Source organism: Lonchura striata, chromosome 3 (genome assembly GCF_050655825.1).
Source record: "Lonchura striata isolate lonStrDom1 chromosome 3, ASM5065582v1, whole genome shotgun sequence".
In the NCBI taxonomy this organism is placed as follows: Eukaryota; Metazoa; Chordata; class Aves; order Passeriformes; family Estrildidae; genus Lonchura; species Lonchura striata.
The window spans coordinates 68,331,912-68,356,008 of record NC_140705.1 but is presented as its reverse complement, the minus strand read 5'-3'; the positions used below and the strand labels follow the sequence as shown (position 1 = coordinate 68,356,008).

At 36.6% G+C, this 24,097-nt stretch overlaps 1 protein-coding gene and 1 long non-coding RNA gene across 9 annotated transcripts in view; one reads left to right on the top strand and one right to left on the bottom strand.

Moving 5' to 3' along the window:
- RYR2 (ryanodine receptor 2) overlaps positions 1 to 24,097 on the top strand; it is a 381,438-nt gene that overhangs the window by 53,067 nt on the left and 304,274 nt on the right. The gene's annotated exons all lie outside the window — the stretch shown is intronic.
- Positions 4,837 to 5,987, bottom strand: LOC144246059 (uncharacterized). Its single transcript, XR_014954289.1, has 2 exons — positions 5,386 to 5,987; positions 4,837 to 5,236 (listed from the first exon to the last, which is right to left on the bottom strand). It is a non-coding gene; the product is annotated as an uncharacterized LOC144246059 (long non-coding RNA).

Genomic DNA, 24,097 nt, shown 5'->3' with positions numbered 1-24,097 from the left:
AAAATATTAATTTGAAAGGCTCAATTTCTCAACAAGTATTAAGACAACATGATTTTTAGAAGCCTTGATGGTAGTGGCTTTGTTGGAATAAGGATAGACATGATATTGGAGAAACAAGCTATAAAAACTGTAGCACCCATAGACTTTCAGAATTGTATTTCAGTTTCAATAAATAAATCTTGAAAGAGTAGCTCTGAAACTCTATGTGGAATTTTTTTTTATGGTTCTACTTGAACATTGTCTTATTGTTGTTTTCTTATGTTTGAATTTTGCATCTCGGTATTTCTTTATATGGAGACTATGAAAACTATGAATAGAGTTTATGTAAATTTTAAAAGTTTCGGGTTTCATGTAAATAATTGTAGAACACTTACAATTTTGTTTTGTTTTATATTGTTACGTCTATCAACCTTTTTTCTTGATTATGCCCAGGCTTGTCTATCACTGTAGCATACTAGGAAATTTGCTTCATAAGAAGCAAATGAGTTCAGCTCTTGTACTGCTTTTGTGAAATTGCCAGGATAATGCAATGGAGATGGAAAGGAGCAGTGGAAACAACACATTTGCAGATGTATGTATTAGGAAAAAGGAGAGAGCTGTTTAGTCATCCAGAATCTGTGAATGCATGTTGCAATATCAGCAAAGCACAGAAGCAGTGAGTGAGCTTAAGGTCCTGGATGGTATTTCTCACTGCTAACAGATTGTTGCATGTAAGTATTCTCAAATAAGTAAACAAGAATGTAGCTAGTAAATGCAAGAGGACTGTGCTAGTTATCTGTAGTTTGGACTATTTGGTGTTTTGCTTAACTTTTTATTGGTTTAATGTGCTAGTGGATGGGATATGTAGGGTTACATTCAACTAGGCAAAACTTTTTGCAATAATAATCTTTACCTGTCCCCAGTATTTCTTTCTGAAGAACTATTGATAAAGATTCTTACAGAGTATTTGATCAAAAGCACAATATATGAACAAAGCAGAATTGTCCCAAATTATACGGTAAAGAAGTCAGATTTATTTCTCAGTTTTTAAAGGAAGTTAGTATCGTAACAAATACTTGGTTGCCACTGCAGGGGATGTAATTTCAGTGGTTAGCTGAGGCTCTCAGCTTCAGTTGCTCTTTCTTTGCTTTCTGTTTTCTGATATTTGTTGCTTTCTTAGCCCTTGTCCTGCGGGCATGACAGCATCATAGTGAACAATAACAGTGTAAAAGGTAGCATAACATATTTTGGGATGTCACATGGCCAGGAGGATTTATTGTAATTTTGTTGTCTAACCTTTAGGTTAGCACAGGATACAAAACATAATATAGTCCATATAAGGTTATATTTGCATATCAAATATGGATAAACATTTACAGTGAAATAGTTCTTATTAGCATTTAATATGTGTGTTATTTAACTTTTAAATCTTAGATCAATAAAGTTATATGGAAGTCTTTTGCACATTGATGGACTCTATTTTTCCATTATCTATCTGTATTTAATCTGAAGAGCTTCTGTGATTGCTAACTGCTTTTAGGATTTATATTTGTGGTGTTTTTTTGTTTCTTCATTTTGTATGATTGTTTTGGGTTCTTTTAGGCATGCTGTGCTCTTTTGAGAGTCATCTGATTGCTCAGCATGAGATTAGAATCTCTCAGGAGGGATTTTCAGCTGTTGCAATACATTATTTTTTCATAATATGGAAACTGGAAGGATGAAATTGAGGCAGCTGTCATGTTTTCTCACCCTTCCTTGAAAGCAATGTCTCTGTTCTGGAGAAAGTAAAATTCAGACTAGGAGAGGTGATAGCAATATGGATTTGAGTGAATCAAGCATGGAATGGTGGGAGTATTAGTGCAGAGAGAGAAGAGCTGAGATCTGAGTTTCCCCTGCTGATTTTTGTGTCCTGCATCTTGTATAGCAAGTTTTTTCTCTTTCTTTGTGCTGACAAATGTTTTTTTTTTTCCTTCTCCTTCTAACCCAGAATTTTCTGAGGTAACACTTGGGCTTTTTGTGAGTGTATTTATCCTGCACATCACTTAACAACACTAATGTATTACTGGATTAAACAATGGCTAAAGTGTAAGAAGAAGTCTAGGTACAATAATATTCAGATTAAAAGTGGTAGAATCCATATTAAAAACATTTCTTTAATACTGTCAGTTTATGTGAGCAAGAGTTGTTTCAAGTTGGCTGCAGTAGATTCAGTGTTTACTTACCATTTGATCAAGGTTAATACACAAGAAGATTCTATCTTGTGATACAAAATGCAGTCTTTAGTAAAAATAAATTAGCTGTCATATAGTATTTCCTTTGCTATTTGTGTGCATCATCTCTAAAAAGTACATTATGTTCAAGTATAAAATTTATCTTATTATGGTGATCTTGATTTTCTTTTTTTTTTCCTTTGCCTTGGAATGAGGTAAATGCATAAACACTGTTGGAAGGCAGACCTAATAAGATGCTCTATATTCATTACTAAGAAACATGTATTTCAGATTTCAATTTAATTAAGGTGAATAAAAAAAAAAAGTGGTTCTCCATAGGGGTTAATCCAGTCTCAGAAATTTAGTAGAGCAATGGCAGATGAAAGTTAGCAAAGACACAAGTGAGAGACTGCTCATGATTCAGAGCTTGTATGTTTTTGTACTCTTCTGATTGGGGACGTTTTATCAGGAAACATTTTTTAGATTTTTAGTATTAGAAAAGCAATGGGAAACAATAAAAAACTATGCATAAAAACAGTTATTGTAGTAAGACTGATTTGCTGTTGCCACTACTTCAGTATAGTATTAATGAAAGAAGCTCATGTAAGGATACAAAACAAGTACTGTAACAACAGAACTTCAAATGCAGACAGTATCTGATATATAAAAAGCAATTTGGCAATGATTTAAGGACTCTTGATAACTGTGGTATTGAAGTTTAAGTGCTTTTCATGAGCAACCATTAGCACGCTTGCATTCTAAGAAATGGCTTTAGATGTATTATGCAAAAATAATGATACATATGGTAAGGAGTGGTCAGATACTATCCTTGATATGGTTCTTAATGTATGGTAAAGATGCATGGAATGTTACTGCATTGTAAATCTGAAGATAGAAAACCTTGTACAGATGCAATAGGACTGGAGGTGTCTGCAATGTAAAGACAGTTTCATGAACAACAAATCTCACTGTGTGGCTTAGTTGCCTTCCGAGGCTAGCTCAGTCACTTGCATGCTCCTGACCTTAAATGGGATAAGGGAAAGAACTGGAAAAGCAAAAACAAGAAAAAAACTTGAGTCAGATTAGGAATGTAAAATAACAAAAAGATGTGGGCTACCCTTTCTAGCCCCAGTGATGCAAAACCCATCACACCACCGCCCAGATGCAGACTGAGGCTTCATGAGTCTCTAGGCAATGGCTGCTTTAGGAAGGTTATCCCTCAGTTTTTATGGCTGAGTGTGCCATTGCATGAGGTGGAATATGCCTCTGGTCAGGTAAGTTCAGCTGGTGTGGTTGTTCCTGCTCTGGCTGCTTGGCCATCCGGGTGTCAGAATGAGGAGCAGAGACACTGTGACACTGTGCAGGCACTGTTCTGCCTTGGCTAAAACACTGCTCTGTTGTCCCCATGCCAGTCCAGAACACAGCACTGCAATGACCACTGTGGAGAGTTAGTTCCATCCCAGTGAGACTCATCATAGTCACACCTCTGTCTTAGACATTCATTTCTGAAGCACACCCTCTGTAATACAGAAATAAAGGGTATAGACTTGTTAACTTTTAGTTCTTTATCTGCGTTCGTGAGTAGTAGCAAACTCATTTTATTTGTTCAGGTTCTGCTTAGGCTGGGACATCTTACAGGAAAAGTCTCAAAATCAGGTTTACACTGTAAAATTAATCATAATCAGTACCTCTTGTTTCATCTTCTGTGGCAGTGCTGTCTACAAGTTGGGGCAATCAACTCTGAAGCTTAGATTACAAAGTATTTTGAAACTGGATTGATTCTTGGATTAAGGAAGTTTTACAATTAATTAAAAAAAACCTGTGAACCTCAAGGAAATGGATGTTGTATTCATATCTGCTCAAGTTCTGTCATATGTTTTTAAAACCTACAAAAGGCTGAATTATTTGTGGAAGTACCATTTTACAGTAAAGCTGTTGCAGTCTAACTACTGCAAATTGTTGTGGTTAAATGTCCTTGGTTTTCAAATCTGTTTCTCAAATGTTTTGACCTTGCTCAGAAAAGACATTGTGGAATAATGCCAATTTTCTTTACCATCAAGGATATATAAAATTATTATCCTAGTTCTCTTGTATAGATAGTCTCTTGTGTCTCTGCTGGAGAAAGGAGGCCAAAACCAAGGGATGATGAAGATCAGTCATGTACACAAGCGCTTAATTATTTCAGAAAGAAGAAAAGGCTTTAATAAAATGTATCCGTTACCATTATTCTAATATTTGGACCAGATAATCTGCTAATTCAGGTTTAATTACAGGTGGTTAATTTCTTCAGTCTTGAGCACCTGGGATGTCAGGAAAATTGTTTGCCTGAAGTGCCTTTGTTTAAATAAACAATGTCATAATGTAGAAACATTAATCATGACCTTAACTGAAGGTAATAACATTTTTTCCCTGTTTTGGCCACAGTTTTTGGTAGCACTGGAGAATGACGGCTGCAGAAGAATTAAAAATTTGCTTTCCAGATATTACTAATTTTAATGAGGAATCAAAGTTCTCCTTAGCCTGCTAAGTCCTTTTAGATATTTGTCATGGCTTGACACTGGCACAATGCCAGTGCCCCCATGAAAATGTGATCCCTCCCTTGAATGCTGTGAAGTGGAATCTAGAACAGAGCAAAGCAGGCCCAAGCTTAATAACAGAAAAAAAACTTTATTAAGCTACTACTACGAAAGAAAAGAGAAAACTAAAGAAGGGAAAAAAAACCCACACAAAGATCAAATGAAAATCTTGCAAAACATTCCTCCCCCCACCACCCAACTCCAACAAACCACAGTGAGACACAATCTGGTCCCCAATCAGGTTTCCACCCTCCAGACAATCGATACTCAGTCCATCGAGGGAACAGAGTCTCTCCTGTGCCACAGACCCCCCAAGAAACACAGCTCCACATCCTGTGTTTCCATGTCACACATGGCACCGCCCGGAGAAAAAGTTTGCCATGGTGACCCTTCTCCTTTCCATGCACAGTGCTCTCACCACCAATGCATGGATGGACAGACTTCTTTTAGGATTTTCCTTTCAAGGATGCCCTGCCAAGACGGGAGAAAACAACAGTTCAGTTTTTCATTGTTTGGGACCACAGTCCCCCCCATTTTCCCCTGGGGCCGAGGGCTCAAGAACAGAGATCTTCTTCTCTTTCCTTTCCAGGACAGGGGGACGCCACCACAAACCCCCTAACCTTTTCTCCGTTCACTCCACTTTGTCTCTTCCCAGCTGAAGCAGGTCTCTTGACTCACTGGCATCCTCCCAAAACACAGTCCCTCTTGGAGAGAAGATTGGTTCAGGTTGTGGCTAACACGGAAAAGTCCAGCCAAAAGCCACTCCTTGTCCCCCTCCCATCTAGAATTCCTCCTTCTAACATCCCAGGGTCCAAGGTGTCCCTCTTCCTCTCTTTCAAACCAAGGAGGGGAAAGGAAAATTCACAAAGCTTTTCATTTCTCAAGGAAGGGTTAAAAGTCCGAACTCCCAGGGATGGCTCGATGCCCAGACATCCAGCAACTCCCACGCACTGGGCACCTTGCAGCTTCCCCCCCGCCGCTGACTGCCGCTGTCTCTTTCTCTCTCCCTCTTGGGAGAGAAACTCTGGGGGGGGGGGGGGGGGGGGGGGATGGAGACATCCCAGATTTCTTCCACCCTTCCATCTGCAGGGGCCAGCCCGGTTCCAGTCCTTTCACCACCCTTGGGGCTTTCGGCCTACCTTTCTCAGGCCATGGGGCTTCCCCTCCCCCACCCAGCTGGTTGCTGGGCGGGGGAAGGTCTGCACTGTGGCTGACCGTAACCAAAAAGAGCGAGTTCCCCTGGGAATTCTGCTTTTAACTCCTCTGTGTTCTCAGAGGCGTGTCTACTTTCAATTTGTCAATATCTAAATTGACCTCTTCCTTCCGGAAAAAATTCTCTTTCCGTGTCAAACCACAACAATATTTTTATTAGGATTTTTCCCTTTTCATATGTGATATTCTCTAGGTCCCAAAGAGCTTAAGAGATTTCTATTTCTAATGTAAGTTGCAAATGAAAAATGGATTTTCAAAATTTTTACAAGTGCACCCTTCTTTAGGGAGAGTTTAGATGCTAAAATGAAAATTTATAGTCTACCTAAAAGTTGCTATCATTTTCCTGAATATTTGCCACTTTTATTAAGTCTTTTTTTTTATCTCTTCTTGTTAGGGCACAGGACTATAATGTTTCAGAAGTAAAAAATATAGAGAAAGTGAAGATAGTCCCTGCACCAAAGGGGTCTAAGTTTAAAAATAGGAAAAGAAAAAAATGGGCAAATATGTCAGCACAATAATGATCATCTTGTGCCAATACTCTGAAAGTGACCTTTAAGTTTTGTGTAGGAGAGATTTTGCTGAAAGCTTAATTGTAACGTATTAATTATTGTGGGGTGACAAAAATTATTTCATGTCAAACAGTGTATCCTGTTTTGGACTGGAAAGCCTGGTGGTTGTGTGAGTAGTGTCAGTGTTACGTCGTGTCTCACATGGACACTTTTTGGTCATCTGGTGGGGAGCCCTGCTGAATACTTAGGTGAATAGTGCTGTGGCAAGGGAAGCTGTTGGGTGCATTTTACAGGATAGCAAAGCAAATGTGTGCAGATGAGATGGTTTTATGTTGTAATTTGCTTTCAGGGAAAATTCAGAGCTTTGTCAAAAGGCTAGCAAAAATCTAATGGTGCAGAAAGTTTTATTAGAAGAGAAGATAGTTATACCTTTTTAGCATGCTATTTCTTCTTGAGCTTTCATTAGGATTAATTTATTTTAAGCTGCCAATCCATGAGAAAGAAAATTAAAACATGTTTCATGGGAGTCTCTACATTTAGGTTTTATACCTGCCTACAGCTTCCACTGACATTGATTAAACCCACATGTGCTCAGTACTTCTGGAAAAGTTTTTCTTGATCTAATTTTAAAAGTAAACATGTGCCATGAATCTGGCTTATACCTTGCTGAAAATAAACACGGCAGAAAAATGTTATCTTTTTACTTTGAAGGGGAATAGTTGGTGGACAATATTTTTATGAAGTCCTAACTTCTTCCTTCCAGCCTCCTTCTGGGGTTGCTGCAAGGATTCAAGTGCCCATGTTGAGCAGCTGATTAAAGTAGTGCTCATTTAATGCCTGTCCCTTGCTTTCCTTCTGCCCCTGGGCTGTTTCACCGTGGGGCTCACTGCCCATGGCTGTGCTGTTTGGGGGGCCTGGGTGGGGGTGAGGAAGGTGGCTGGGAAACTGGAAGAGGGCCAAGGGACAGGATGAAGAGAAGATCAAGCCCAAGGGGAGGAATGGAGCTGCTGGAGGAATTGATGCTTCTGTTTTAGTGGCCTAATTTAATGTGAAATAATGTTTTTCATGCCTGTTCTAACAGACAGATCTGTTTTTGATATGATCTCTTAATTCTCAGTCATACAGCCAATATTTGAAGAACTGTATGAGAGTTATTCTGATATTATTATTTCAATAAACTTTATTTTGCCATTGAACTTAAGGATGAAAACTTGGAGCATGGCTATGGCCCTGCACCGATGGGGAGTGGTTTGGTTGCCCTCTGGTCTCATCAGACTGTGTGTATTTACTCACATGGGTATAGAATCACTCAGATAATTCAAATGTAGCAGCATTTGCTTCCTGCCTGCAATTAACTAGATTGCTATATGATTATTTGTTAATATTGTCTAAGCCATTTGATTGTATAGTAGCTAGTTCTCATATTAAAACCAGGAAAGTTACCCATGAATTCTTTAGAATAATTGTGTGGTTGATATTTTAGCTAGACAAAAGTAATTTCTATAACATTTGAAAATTGCAGTTCTCTTGTGTGTAATTCAATCAAAATTGGCATAGAATATACTTCAGATAAATTAATCTCAGTTTTGAAACATCTCAATCCCTGTTAGTTTGGTAAAGTATAACAAAACATTATCACAGCTCAACCTATTTATAAGTATTCTAAGCTTTCCAATTCTAAGCTTTCAGAATAATTTTTTACTTTTATCAATAATTAAATAAGTGTAAATTGAATCCTTGGAATGCAGCAAAACTCTTGGTCACAGTATTTTCTTATCAAGTACTTCACTTTTATTTTTGTGCTGAGTGTGGGAATGTATGCACAAAATTTTGCTGTGTCATCTAGCTTTGAAGATCTAGACTGGTAATATAGGGAGAGATTTTCTGTCTGCCTTTGTTTTGAAGAGGAAAGAATTCTGATTCTTTCTTCCTGTGCTAGTGTGATAGGCTCAAATAACTGAAGTATACACTTCATAGCATAAGGTGAGTTTGAAATGCACAGCAGTGCATATTAGTATCAGAATTTTAAAAAATTTCTTAGTGACTGTTCAGTCATAGCCTTTTATGAAAGACACGTTTTTTAACTGCAGAGCTTGCATTTCATCACTGCTCTTCCCTGTCAGTTGCATACAAGACATCTGGCAATTTTAGCAATTATGTGAGGAATATGTATGGATGTGAGGAACTTATATGCAATATATCCTTTAATGAGCTTTAACTTCAGTGGAAGGAGTTGTTGCACAGACATAAAGGGATTCCCAGAGGTACTGGCTGAAGTTCTCCAGTAGTCCTTAGAACATCTGATTAAGGCTGTAAGAGAGTAAGTAAGGAGTAAGATATTAATAAGAGAGGCTTAGAGTGCATGGCAGAAGATTGTGGATTGATTACTGAGTATTTATAATTTTCTACTAAAATCTGGCTGTTTCTCAAAATTTGGACATTTGAGTTTTTTTCCCAGGTTTCCCCACTTTGTAGCTATAAATAATGGTATTGCCTTTAACTGTAAGGCCACATTTAAGGATTATATTTTCTTTTCAAAATGGATGACAAATTAGAAAATTTATCAAGTTATATAATATTAGACCACTACTTTTAGATTCATTTTAGGGAGAAAACTTTGCATATAAATTGTCAGTGCAAGTTTCTGCTGTCTGGGATGAGTATCAAAATGACAAATTTTTTGATGGGGATGGTGAAATTTATTTGATATGGATGGAGAGGCAATGCACTTCCATCCAACATGGTTTGCTTTTTTTAGTATTTGAATTATACTGAATTTGATGCTTGTTGATTATTTCTGTCTATTAGCTTCCTTTTATTCCTGACACTGCTTTTCTGCAGGTTTTACTTCAACAGGGCTGAACAGTGATGTCTGTCAGTTTTGTTGTTAAAAACAATATTGGACAGATGTATGTTTTCTATGCAATGCGTAGATGTTGGATACTATGGAAGGGAAATGTGATAGTTGCTAGTTAGTGTTTCTAGCTTAGTATTCTTTTTTTTTTTCACTACATCCTAAAAGCTAGTCTGTTGGTGCAGGTATAATTTCCATGATCATTGACCTGTTTTGCATTTGAAGTCAATTTAGTGTTTATGAAAGGCTTCAGGAAGTTATTTTCATTGACAGAAATCTGTCTGAGCATCCTGCAGTATACGTGGATTTTTTCTTGTCTGTTTCATGGTCCACAGCTCATCAACTGAGGAACCATATGCATGAATGCAAACCCATAATTTTCATGGTGGTTGGTGTTCTTTTGGTTTTTTTCTTTCCTTGTTACTGATTTGTGGGAGGAGATGTTTTTCCCCCCTTTTTCCTTTTTTATAATTTGGTTGGTTTTTGACTCCTTGAAGGCATGGATGTCTCTGATAGTGTTACTATCAGAAGTACTCATTAAATATAATGATAGTAGTTATTTCTAGTTTAATTTTCTAAGCAGAACATGAACAGTGTTAGTTTTCCCTGTTACATCTAGTGAAAGGAAAACTATGCAGCCACTCTCCAAATTCAGCACTGAAAAGAAATACATATTTTATGACCTGACAAAGAAGGCTATAATGTCTAATAGAATTTTACTTCCTGTGCCTTAAACATGTCTGTAGCTACAGAGGACAGAGAATGTACTATTTGTTGGCATTTTATGTAAATTATGCTGTTCCATAAGGCTAATTGTAATTTTGTTCTTCATTCTTATATAATCTTTGAAATATTTTATGTGCATTAATTAAGTCAAGGTTACTGTGTAGATCATAATATTTAGAAAGTAATGTGATATTTGGAATCTGCCTTTTACCTGGCATATTTTTTCTCCAGTGAATTGGTTTTGTTTCTGTAGAGCTATAGCATATGTCCTACCTCCTGCTATTATCTGCCCTTATCACCATTTAAAAAAGGACTGTGGGGAACATAAGGAAATGCCATTGTGCAGTCACTGTCCCATTTAGATTGAAGGGGCAGATTTATACATAATGCTCTCAATGTTTATTTGTATGTTATGGGTGTCTCTTACATAGCCTTGGAATACATGTAATAATACGAAACCCAGGTGGGGAGCCAAAAATATGGTCTATGGAGCCTTTCATGCCAGACAGAAGGGAATCAGTTGGGGTTTCTTTTTAGTTTGTGGTTTTTTTTTTTTTTTCCTAGATAAGGTGAAAAAAATCAACTTCTATAATATAGCCAAATCTGTTTTTCTTTGAAAGTGCATACACTAGTATCATGTTCTATCAGATAACTTTTAGTATAAACTGAGATAATGTCAGGAAACCATTTTTTGAAAAATATACTGATCAATATGTCAAGGAGAGTTTTTTTCCTCAGAGATATTGGGAGGAATTGAAGAAATGAAATGCTCCGCAATCTAAGTGTGTGGATTTTTTAAGTTTTATGAAGGAAGAAAAAGAAATGTTCAAGCTAGTAGTGAGTCAGCTTAAAGCCTTTAAGAGGCATTAAGAGAAAAAGTTTGGTGTATGGAAAAATGTCGTTTCTTGGGATTTTGATTTTCTAGAAAAGAAAAGCCCAACAAAATGTAATGTTATTGATATGTGAGGAGTGCTGAAGTAACTCTTTTGATTGCAGGTTGTAGCAGAGGAAAAGCGGCATTCGCTCAGTGAATACATCCAGGGATTTGAGAAGGGAGAAAGCTGTGCAGGATGCTTATATCTAAAACCAGTGGGTGTATTGTTTTGCCATTGACCTTGCTGTTCTCGTATTTTGGGTTTGCAAACCTGATTACAGATTCAGCCAATTATACCAGAGCAGGGAGGTGATAAGTGTGACATTAAAGTTATCAATGCACCTTTTTAATTGTAGAATAATAATATTAAATATTGACATGGATTTCATTTCTCCATGACATTATAATGATGGAAGTAGCCAAGAAAATTTGCATTTCAACCAGATTGATTTTGCAGTTTTAAATTTGTAAATCTTATATTCTCTGCGTTCCATTCAGAGTATTAATCTCCCAGTAGAGAGAAAATAATGCTGTTGTGCAAATTGTTAGCAAAACTCAATCTGTTTAGTGAAACTACAAGCAAAATGAAGCAGAGAAAGAGGAAAGTATGATGGAGAACTTACTTTATGAGGTAAATAAGAAGACAGCAGCTTCTTTGTGGAGGGAAGTTTTAAGGCCAAAAGGAAATCTAATTGTTCTGAGAGGAATAATGCATCAGGAGTGAAAAACCAGAACGATAGAACCTTGAGGTTTTTGGTTTTTTTTCATATAAATATATACATTAAATAAAATTAAATGTAGTTTGGAAATCAAAATAAATTACCTAACCTGTGTAATTACTAGCTTATCATTTCAGATCTGTGTAAGAGAAAGTAAGTGTGTTTAAGATGGAGGGAATTTAAGGAAATAATAAGATGTGATATATGCAACACCAGGGGATTTATTCACAAATCCAGGGAATCCCTTGTAGTGTTTTTCCTGTATTATAAACTTCTGTATTTCAGGACCTAATTTTTTTTTTTATGTTGCATGGTACAAAGTATGGATTAAGAACTAAAATTAATTTCTGAAAATGTTGTATTAGATTGTTGGCTTTGTCACTGTTACAGACAGTGCTTCATGCAGATATTAATGCAGATCTGCTTCATCTATTTGCATTTATTTGCAGATCTGAAAATCTGCTCAGTGCTGAATTTTGCTACTTAGCTGTACCATGGAGGCAATGACTTCTGGCTTGACAGACAGTGAGTGATTTCTGAGTGAGTCTGACCAGTACTTCTTTGCAAATTTGTAAGGAAGAAGAGTTTATGACTCTGATAATACTCAAGAGGCAGGTGTGGGTGCTTCTGCTGTCAGGTATGCAATCCATGTCAGGACTTGGACAAAATAGGACTGTAGTCTCTGCGGTAAATTTTCATTGAAAGCTGCATGAAAAGTCAAAAATCCTCTGACAGAAGCATAAAGCAAGTCAGTTGAAAGCATAAAAAAACCACCAATACAAGCAGTGGAACCTGTTAAGTGACAGCTCACTTGGTCCAAGCCAAGCAGGGTGCTATGGATAGTGTTTGTTCATGGAGTTTGCAGATAGACCCAGCATTGATTAGTGACCCAAGCCCAGCAGATTTACATGATTCTTAACAGGCTTAGCAATAGATTTGCAATCACGTATCATTATTTTAACTTTATTCCCAGTGCAGGATGATTGAGAGCCTTTATTAGCTTTGTGTCATAAGGTCCAAAACTAAAGATTTTCAGAATGAAGGAAAAAAAATAGTTTAATTACATCCTTGTATACCTCATTTTTTTGTATTACTTAGTCGACCAAGATGATTGATGCTTCAGTTGAGCGATGTGAAACATAATCCTGACTTTAGAGGTTGTGGCAAGTTATGGATGGCCTTGTTGGCCCTGTTGTGTCATCTTTTGCAGCAGTGTCATCTTTTAAAATGTTTTATGTATTTACAAAGACAACAGTGTTATGATGTATTAATGTACTATGTTCTTATCCCCTTAAGATTAGGGGCCAATGTTTCAAGGGTTAAGGAACTGAGACACAATATGTACTGTCATCTGAAAGCAGAAAATATTTAGACCATTGCCTTAGCCAGAAAGCCACCACTTTTCTGTCCATGTGTTTGCTGTTTCAGCTAACTGTAATATTTGAAGAGTTAATGGGCATTCACTCCCTTTTCTTGTGATACAGTGTGAAATAGAAAAAAAATCCATTTTTTCCTGTTAGTTTGTCAAAGTAATGAATGAGAATAGCATCAAGCTGATTAAGGATAGCTGCTGCTTCTGTATGGGTGGCAGCTGTGCTTCTTGTCTGCTGAAGAAGTTGTTTGTTGCTTGGTCAGGACTGAGACACAGCTTTTATCATGCCCTGGAAAAAGGGCAGCCAAGTTCCTGGCTGCAGGACAATTTATGCTGTGAGCTTACACTGTGTGTCTTGTTTTGAGGAATAGATTGAATGGAATTACTATTCTGATTTTCTCACCCATTTGCTCACAGGGGGAAGGGTAGTTAAAGTGACAAAACAGGAAAAAACTAGACTGAATCTCTTTATTTTCCATTTTTTTGGATGATAAAGGACTATGATAATTTAGTCCTAAAAGTCCTCTTCCCAATATGGTAAGACATTTCAATTCCTACTAATGTTATGGCAGGTCTTCGTGTATGTAGTTGTACCCTGGGAAATTAGAGAGAGGTAACCCTTGAAAAAATTAACATACTACAGATCCCCATTTTGTTACACACTGCACAGATGCATAAAAAAAATCCAGCTCTTGTGTTTATGTCCCAAGCATAAGGTGAGATGGATTCAAGAGGCAGGTGGGATGGAGAGATGCACGCAGGAAAAGCAGAGACATTCACACAAACAGATTTTTCTTTACGATCCCTTCACAGACTGCCATGGCTGTCCAGAGAAGGAGAGAACACTGTGGTGGGAGATTATTTTTTTTTTTTCATCTGTCACCTTTCAAGTGCAATGTGATCAAAGCTAATGTTGAAGCAATGCAGCATGTAAAGGAGTCTGTTTTCATTTAGCTGGGCTGTCTGATTTTGCATTCATTACATAAGGTGAATGTTAATTTTCTAGCTTCTTGCTAGAATAGTTGCTTTCTCTCTGGGGGAAATTCTATATGTCCTGGAACACTGATGCCCTTCTAAGAGAAACTGTCACTTCAAAAACCATTTATAACATAAATGAACAAATGTCATCAGTTTTATTGCTAATGATCACTTAACCTTCAAATATGTTCCTATGAAAAAGCTGCCCTGGGGACCCTTTTGTTTCCCATACCACAATTGCATAGCAAACAATACTAACAATTGCTTACTCCTGAAAAAAAATTAGTGTTAAGTAACAAATATATGAATTGTGAGTTGTACAGAATGCTTTTCTATTGCTTTTATTTTTAATAATATTTCCCTGTTCTGCTTATTTTGTTCTTTAAATTAATTTTGAGTTGAAAATGATCTACCACAATTTTTCTGCCATCACAAAGTAGAAAAATAAACACAGGTGATATTTCTCTTCATTTAAAAAAAAAAAAAAAAAGCAGCTGAAATCAAGAAGAGAGTATTAGAGAGTATTTCTGGATGCATTTCCAAAAAACTGACACCCTTTATATCAGTGACTGGCTTATTATACTCTGAAAATATTAACTGCAACCTCTTAACTTTCAGTGTTCTGTTTTTATGATATGCTTAGATTTTTCTATTTTTATTTTAACATGCTCCTTAGAATATACTAAGTTAAGAAATGCTCTGTTGGTTCAGATAACTGTGCTGTCTACCTGGGTAACCTTGGAGATTGTGCTCTAGATGGAGACTCACTAGGGCCAAGTAGAGGGGCAGGATCATCTCCTTTGACCTGCTGGCCACCCTTTGCCTAATGCACCCCAGGGTGTGCACCCCACTGACCCATCACCCTTTGCCTAATGCACCCCAGGGTGTGCACCCCACTGACCCATCACCCTTTGCCTAATGCACCCCAGGGTGTGCACCCCACTGACCCATCACCCTTTGCCTAATGCACCCCACTGACCACCCTGTCTGCAAAGGCTCAGCAGGACTCTCAGGTCCTTTTCTTCAGAGCTGTTTACCAGTAGGTCAACCCTGAACCTGTACTTGTACATGAGATGATTATTATTCCTTAGGTTTCTTAAATACCTATGCAAATTCCAGAAACTCCAGAAGTTAGCTAGAGACTCTGTTGTCAAAAGCAAAAAACCATCCCAGAAAAAAAAAAAAAAAAAAAAAAAAAAAAAAAAAAAAAGAGACATAAACCACAACCCCAACAACCCCTAAAATGGGTGGGAGTATTTCTTTTAGTCTGTTGTAAACTTTGCAAAGATTTCTTCAATTTTTTCTACATTTCCCTTTATTTTCAGTACATTTGATCTGTCATGATTTATGTGCTTTCCTCTCCCTGTTTCGTTAAGTTTCCAGGTTTTTTAAACTGTCGACTTTTTCACTGAGATAATCTCCTCTGCTTTCCTGTTGAGCTAACAAAGTCTCTATCTGTTTTGTTTTCTATTATAAATGTTAGGCAGTTTTATCTGGTCCTCTAATACATTGTTTTTTGAACAGTTCATGCTTGCTTTTTCACATACTTTTTCTTTTGACCACTCCTTTTGGGTTTTATTAATTTGATTTGTTTTCTACTGTTTCTGTTTATCTTCTTTCTTGAAATTGAATATCATTATGCTGGATTTATTGGAATGTTCCTTTTTTTTCAGTATTAGTTTTCATTTTGTTGTGATTACTTTTAAACATGGTGTTTTCCTACTCATAACTTGATATAAGTAATTAGCTTCATTTCTGAATAAAGCCTGAAGGGCTTCTCTAGGGGGATTAAAGACTAATTCTTCTAGGAGCCAGTCACTGCATCAAAAAAATTGTATTTCTGCATCTTGTCCTGATCTGACATTACTCTATACTGCATGTGGAGAGATAAAAATTGCTGCATCTGCATACTGAGTTTTTTGTGACTCAGATAAAATCTCCTGATGAAAGTCTCCACTCTATCATATTTCTAGGCTTCTAATACTGATGTACAAGCACTTACAAATTTTACCTGTACTTTGTTGTTAACCCTTGCAGGTCAGCTGACATTGCAGGAGGTCAGACTTGCTTTTTTGGTTAATCTTGACTTCCCTAGTTCTTTGTATATCTCCTCTTATCCCCTGTTATTTAATGGTTTCGTTGAGACAGCTATTTCTTGGTCCTTGGACAAGAATTTTCAACCATTTTGGTGAATGCTGCCATGGAGGTACTTGACTTCAATTTCCAACTAAGAAACTAAATGTAGCCTTCAAAATACCCTTCCTATACTCCCCTTCTTCCTAAAGTAACAAAGAGTATGGTGGCCATGATCACCTCTCCTTGATGCCCAGTTATAACTAATCTAACATTTTGGCCAGTGCTGCATCTTTAGACTTGGTGGAGGAATTATTTGTCCCCTTGGACTTTGCAAACCATCTGTCAAAATCTTCCATTGCCAACGCTAGCTTTTGCCTATTGTGGAAATTCTCACAACTGCAGAGCCCCCTCAGTACGTGAGGATGCTGCAATACTTCCTCTCAGTCCAGCTTTGGCACCACTACTGCTGCAGCATTTTGAACCATGTCATGTGTGCACCTCTTTGTGAGGGGTACTCATGTAAAATATGCAAGAGATAGGACAGGTATAATTTCTTAGTTCAAAATGTTATCAGTGTTTCTGGCAAAGAACCTCTATGAACAAGTTTTTTTTTTTGCTTCACAGTAAATTGGAACAATGACAAATGAAAGTGATAATTTTGTAGAAAATGCCTGTGCTCTGAGTATGTTTTTCATGTAATTATTTTTGCATACGTAATCATACAAAGTAAGATGAAGTAGCTCTGTGGTTGTACAGAGACATTGGGTTTGGCCTAATACTGGTAGTTGGTCATAAATTTGAACTCTTGAATATTTAAAACTTATTCTTTTAATAAATCTTGAAAGTTTGATGAATTAAAATTGTACTTTAATCCTATGCCAGTATTACTTGTTCTGATTCAATATATTTTCTTTTTATTAAGCCCACATAATTGCTTCTATTTATTGCTCCCATATGCTGGTATGTTCTGATATGGAAATAGTGAATCATTATTTTCCATGTCAATAATTTCAATGTTTTAGCTAATACTTTATATTATTAGTGTAGTACTACTTATTTGGAGCATAATTAGGACTAAGTCTAAAACTCAGAAATGGGTAGGAATAAAAGTATTAGAATATTTGTACTTGTCTGACAAGGTAAGATATGAATGAGTTAAATATATATTCTGTATAGTTTTATTTTAACTCATTATGACTATGAAATGGTTATTACCTCTGGAAGAGACTAAAGAAAAAATAATTTGGGTTATATTAGGAAAAAATATGGTTTTATTTCCTTCATGTACCTAGAAAAACATTCTTGCTCAGTTCAGAATATTTAAAGCTATTGGAATTGTTTTGGTCTTTAGTCAGTATTACAAATAATTAAATTAATAACTGTCTTTTTTTTGAAAATGAACTCTGACTGTTTTTCAACTATCTGTGTTTCACACTATTTATGATACCATTTCAAATTTTGGCTAGTGTGTTTATTAGTTGGAAATCATACTTAATATAAAGGACTTAGAACTGGGTGATCTTGAAGAGCAAAAATTTTATTTCTGCTATTAGTGCCTTGGAAATTGCATTATGAATCAGAGCATTTTATTATGGTGGTTTTGCCAGCTTAAGTATGAGATCTGTTGTTGCTGAAATCTCATGCAGAAACCACCTAAAGTGTTGATGAACTCTGTTCATAGAACAGCAATCATAAGAAATGTTCCTTATTTATTTCTTTTATCTCAACTCGTTTCAGAGGAGAGAGGCAGAAACCCTTTAATGTGAATGGGAAAGGAGAGATGCAGAGAAGAGGCATGATCTTGTGAGGATATATGTCTGCATGCATACTTTAATAAAGTTTGTGTAGTGACTTGTTTATTTTTGGTTTCCCATCAGCCCTGTTCTGTTTTCACCTGTGGTTACACATAGCCCAGTCTCAGCAAAACATTTTTACTGACTTCCCATGTATTTGAAGTGATGTAAACACTGAAGAGCTGAATCCTTCTTGGAATCCAGGCCTCTGGAGGTGTCTTCTTTATTTCAGAATCCTTCAGAGAGACTCAGTATATTACAGGCAGGTTGCTCTCTAGAATTGCTGAAGAAAAATCAGCTCTCTGGGCTATTTGGTTGGCATAGCAAACTCCTGCAGACTGTTCCACGTGTATTGGAAGAAATAAATTTAGTTTTATGCCCTTATTATTCCTCATTTTGTTGCTTAACTAACACAGACATTTACCTAAACAGTTATGTTTAGTAGATTTTAATTGTGTCCAGTTATCCAAGCAGAGTCTTCATATTTCCACAGATAGTCCACTCTCTTTTAAGGAGGGACAGTCTTCTAAAAGTTTTTAAATTAATGGATCTGCTAATTCAATCAAAAGAAGAGAGGTTCCCACATTTCAGCCATCCATCCAGGTAACTCATTATGATTTTCTTGTACATTGGACTGCTGGATGTCAGGGATTTTCCACTTAGAATTGTGGACGATGTCTTCTGAAGAACCAGAATTGTTTAAATTCCAGTTCCACCTCAGTTGTTTCTTTCTGTTCTGTTTTAAAAGTCATGTTTATAATATGATATATAATTTTTCATATACTTGCAGTTTTAATCCATACTTGTCCTCTGTTTTTAAATAGAAGTTTTATTTTTCTTTGACAGTTTTTAGCATATTAATACAATGTTGATTTCTGAGAGTTGCCTGTTGTTTGGCAGTTAAATATTAACAGATTAATATTAAATTTGCATAATAGCAAAAATCACTAAAGCACTTTGATTTCGAGGAGGAGGAGGAGATCTGTTTTTTTTTTCTGTGAGTGAAGGGATGGAAAAACAAATGGTCTACCTTGCTTACATTGGTTCCAGGGTTTTTCTTTACCATTCATAAGAGTATTCCTATTATTGTGCATGTTCTAGAATAGAGAACAGTTTACCATTAAAGTATAACCATGCTTAAAAGCCTGAAGGTGTTATTCCAATCTCCTTTTTGCTGCAAGAGCGTTGTGATAAAAAAAAGGGAAAAAAAGCCCTTTCAAAATTAAAATTTTATCTTATTAAATTGTGAGTTTTTTACCCTACCAAAGCAGTAAGTCTCTTCTTGAGTTTCAGCAACTTTCAAGACCTAAATTTATCAAAAGACTCTTCAGAAAATTTCCTGCTTTTGTGGCTTTCTGCAAAGAATGTATAAATTATTTCTCCATAATCTTTAATAATGCTGAGCCTTAGGAGCTGTTAGAAAGCATACTGGAAAGTCTTCCATAACATGCTAAATTCTGCATATCCCCTATTTTGTGGCTGGGTTTGAACAACAAGAAGACAGAAAACAAAAATATTCCCTCTTTTTCCTGCATTTTCTTGTTCTGCCACCCTGATTTTTGGTGTTCTTAGATTTTCACAGTTTTCGTCCTTTTTAGTTTTATATATATATATATATATAGTTTTTGTAAAAGACTCTTGGTGTTATCTTGTAGAAGATTTGATTGTTGGTGGGTCTATAGCATCCTTCAGTTAGGGGCCTGGGATATATGGTGTCCTGAGTTTGCAAAGCTGTGTTTGTGACACATTCCTGTAGCTGCTGGATTGTGGCCATGTGGCCACATACTTGAAGCTTCCAGCTGCTGTGATTTGAAGAATATTTTTCTCCTTTGTATTCTCCTTAATCAGTAAGTAGTGTATTAATCTCCACCCTCTCTTTCCCATGTTATTGCATTGACAAGGCAAGTTTGTGGATTTCTTTTTAAAGGATTTTTACCTCCTTTGACTTGAGTTGAAATAAAAAGGGATTATTTGAATTAGGCCAGTCTGAAATATAAGGAAGTACAAGGAAAGTACCACAACTGGCGAACTACTTTTATTTTTGTTCATTTTGGCTTCTGTCTAAAAGAGTGATTGTAGATATAGGAGTTGGATGGAGGAATATATCTGGATATTAGTTCCTTTAATTTGAAGAAGCCACCTGTTATTCTGCCAGTATACAAGGAGAATTGGAAAATAACTTATTCTTAATGTGGATTATTTATTACAGTAATGTAGCTCATATTTGTACTAGAACTAAGGTGTAAAATTCTAAAGGGAGAGACAGCTGGTTTACCCAGAGAGCCTGGTCTAAAAGACTGGAGATATTTGTATGAAATTTACTGTGGCAAAGCCTCAGCACTGACTGACAAGGCCCATTTTGCATGTTTTAGAAGAACTGAGGATCAGTGTGAATTCTTTCATTGGCATCTCTGTAGGAGCTATAAGGCCTTGTCTAGAGTTGACAGCTGTAGTGCCTTTGTTTTGAGATGTGAACATTATCTCTGTTTGTTTCTTCTTTGATAGTTTTGTTTATTTCTGAGCAGTAAGGCAGCTATCAGAAGAGACCCATCACTTACTGTCCCTAGTGACTGGTTTGCATAGGACTGAACAGCTACGGTTTCCTGTCCCCCAAACTACTCTGTATTCTTAATGCCTTCTTGTCTTGTCAGGAAGAAAGGAGGCCTGCCATTAAGGAGTTATTACCATGAAGCTGGCTGCAGGAATGACTGTCACCAGGCTGGTCTCTGATGTCATGTGTACATTAATGAGATGGAAATGAGGGTTTGCCTTTCTGCTCTTTGTAACGAGCATCTTTGGGGTGACCTAGGGATTTCATTAGAAGAGAGAGGAAGATACATCAGTGGATTAAGTAACACTTCAGGACTTCTATCTCACCACCCTTCATTCAGTGTGGAGTGGTCTCCCTGCCTTTGGCTTTATCCAGTTGTTTTTCAGCAATTACAAAAAAAAAAGGTCATATTTACTTGCCCTTCAGTGCTTGCAGAAGTTTATAACACAACACAAAGGAGAAGATTTGCAAAGCTGCATTTCTGAGGTCCAGTGGTATTCTTGAGCTTTGAGTTTGAAATAAACACAGTAAGATTGAGGCAATGTAAGCTGGGATGTTTGGTGTTGAACAGTGCAGTCATATTGTGGTGCTTAGCCAGAAGATTCCTTCAGCCCCCAGCGATTTGCAGCTTGCGGAGTCAGACGTGGCTTCCTTCTGCTTAACACAGTGCATCTAACAATGTAAGCAGTGTTCAGCTGTCTGCTGGGAGCAATGTCAGGGTGTGGATGGACAAGTCCATTAGCATTTTGTGGACAGTCTGTTAACAGAACTGACTTGCCAGTCACCTGAATCCTACATGCAGTGACAGTTAGATTGCTGCATTGCTTCTGAAAATGCTGCATTTTAGCTTTTGGAGTGGCCATATGAGGATGGTACTTTAATATACTAATGGATTGATGCAATGAAAGGTAGTCCATTGCTTTTGCTAATATCGGCTCAAGTATTTTTCTTGGCTTTTTTTTTTCTATTTTTTTTTTTTTAATTTTCCCTCCAATGCATTCCTGCATAGCTAAAGCACATTGCCAACCCTATGTGGCGTTCTTGGATGAGGTTTCCTGACAGTAAAGTCACTTTTAGTAAATACCTGATATCTGTCTATGAAGACATTTGAAAAGAGACAACTTATATGATGCTGATTCATATGATTACCTCCATTTATGTACCAGCTTAAAGTACAGACATTTCCTTTCAAACGCTACAGAATACTGAGGATCTTGTTACTATGCAATGATTTAAGTTAATTATAAATTACCACATTCTTTATTAATGATGGAAGCCAATTTCTCAGGGACCAAACTTTGAGAGCCGCATAGTTACAGATCAGTAAAGTTTTTATTTTCTTGAGACTCTATGCATCTTTTTCAGCCCATTAATTCCTCTATTCCAGCATTTTTGCTAATTTATTTACTGCTTCGGATTTCAACTGTTTTATTAAAGCATCAACTTCATTAGTATGATAAAGTGCTTTCCTATCATAGCTCACCACTGATGCAGCTTTTCTTTAGATTCTCATTTTAATGGCAGTGAATAAGAGAAAACAAGCTTATCCTAGTAATGTAAGAAATCTGGGACTTTAGCAGATTTTCAGTGCCAATAAGAAAGGACATCACCCTAAGTTTTACACTTAAATAATTTTCATGTTATCATGGAAATCTGACAGTTGTTTTACTTACAGATTTAAATATGAATGGAAGTAGCTCTTTGATGCATATAATCACACCATAGAGGTCATATTGCTGTTAGCATCATCTGGTATGCTTTTTATTTAAGTTCAATTTTTTTTTTTTTTTTTTCGGTACACAAAGGTCAAGGCAATTGACTTGGTTTCACCTTTCTGTAGCTCTGAGTAGAAATGCCCATTGCAGCCCCTTGAATTCAGTGTGGGTGTTTCTCCAAGATCTGCCAGAGGCATTTAGTTGTGCATTTGCCACCAATGCTGGTCTGAATAGAAGTGTCCTCACTATGCTGGAGAAAGACCTGCATTTGAGTAACTCTGATAATGCTGATATGTGGTAGCACATAGTCCACTCAGGGTGTTTAAGAGAGCTGCCTGATCCTCAGCAAGGAAGGGGTTCCCCCATCCTGGTTCACCCTATGAATGGAGAGGGATTAGGATCTTGAATTTCAACTCTATGAGTAGAAACATGGAGAAGTGGAGCTAAGCAGCTTGTCTGTCTTCTGTACTCTGTGATAGCTATTAATCCTGTCAAGGACTGGAATAAATTGTTAATAGAGCTGCTGAAAATATTTTTTTTTAAAAAAACCCAAACAATGAAACACCATCTTAAAGGTCTCTTGGCAGGTCAGACAGCCATTGGACCAGAGCAAAAATTAACTTCTTGCATTGCTCGTTGCTGTGAATTAAACCTTCATTATATATGTTTTTGCTGAATGGCTGCATTTTACAAGTCAAAAAAACTGAAGACATGTAAGAATTTGGCAAAACCTGAACATCTAAATGCAATCATAGTCATTTTCTCTATCTGGAGATCCAAGAGATTTGCTAAATTTAACATGTATATAGGAGACTATGCCAAAAGATAGCAGCAGTGGTGAGGCAAAAATGAGTCATCACCAGCTCTTGAGAACCAGATGGAATTTTCTTTTTCTTTTAACTGGAGGTCAGTTTTGTAGCTATAATAGTATCAGAGCTTATCAAAAATATCTGTGAAGCCATTTTTACCTCAAAATGGTTTATGTTAACAAATTTTTTCTTTCTGAATGAAGTGTTTCAATTTCCATTAAAATTTATAATTTTGATGCAAGACAGAAAATGATGTATTGGTTTTTAAAAGGCAGGTATTTTTCTTTTTTGAGTGCAGTTTGTGAAACCAAGGATTTTAATATCTGTTTCTCTTAATAACCTTCAGGAAAAGTCATTCACAATAAATTAATTTCTATGGAATTCTGTAAATTAGTGTTAGGGAACTCTAGGGTTAAAAATAAACAAAACAAGCTCAATATTGTAATTACTGTAAAGAAAAGGAGAACACCCTGCTTTCCCTACAAAGAAGAAATTTTTGGTTTTATGGTTTCTTTTCAGTACGCTATAAAGAAGGTCTTGTGATTAAACTTTTGGGGGCTTCTGGCTGTGAGATTTAGCAGTAGATAAGACAAAGCAGTCTTATTTTCAGAATAAACAATGTTTATGGGGTGTAGTTTAAAAAAACCCTACAATTGTTTATAGATTAGGAATTTTGCAGAACAGTAGGTTAATAATCTATGGTTTATCCTGGGAACAGCAACTTGTTAAAATTGGGAAAGTATGAGTCTAAGTAAATTATATGAAGCAAGAGGTAATAGTTAGACAATCATCTTAAAACCAAATGAACATTCATACAGAAAAAACCCCACAAAACCCCCTTTCCCTCCAAACCTGTTTTAAGAAAGGGAAAGTAAAAAATACTGGTTAAATTAAAAATAAATCTATGCTTTATTTTTTCTCAGTTTACTTATCTCCCATTCCAGGAATACATAGAAAAAGTGGTTACTTTACTTTTTTTCTGAGAAACCTTTTTTAGTCATAAACTTTAGGAGGATTTCAGTATCACACTCTAATCATGACACAGGGAAAAAAATGAATGTAGTTCCATTAGCCAGTCTTGCAGCTGATTTTGTCTCAGCCGTGGTGTGGAAGGCACAAGGATGCTCCCAAGCTCTGTTGTTGC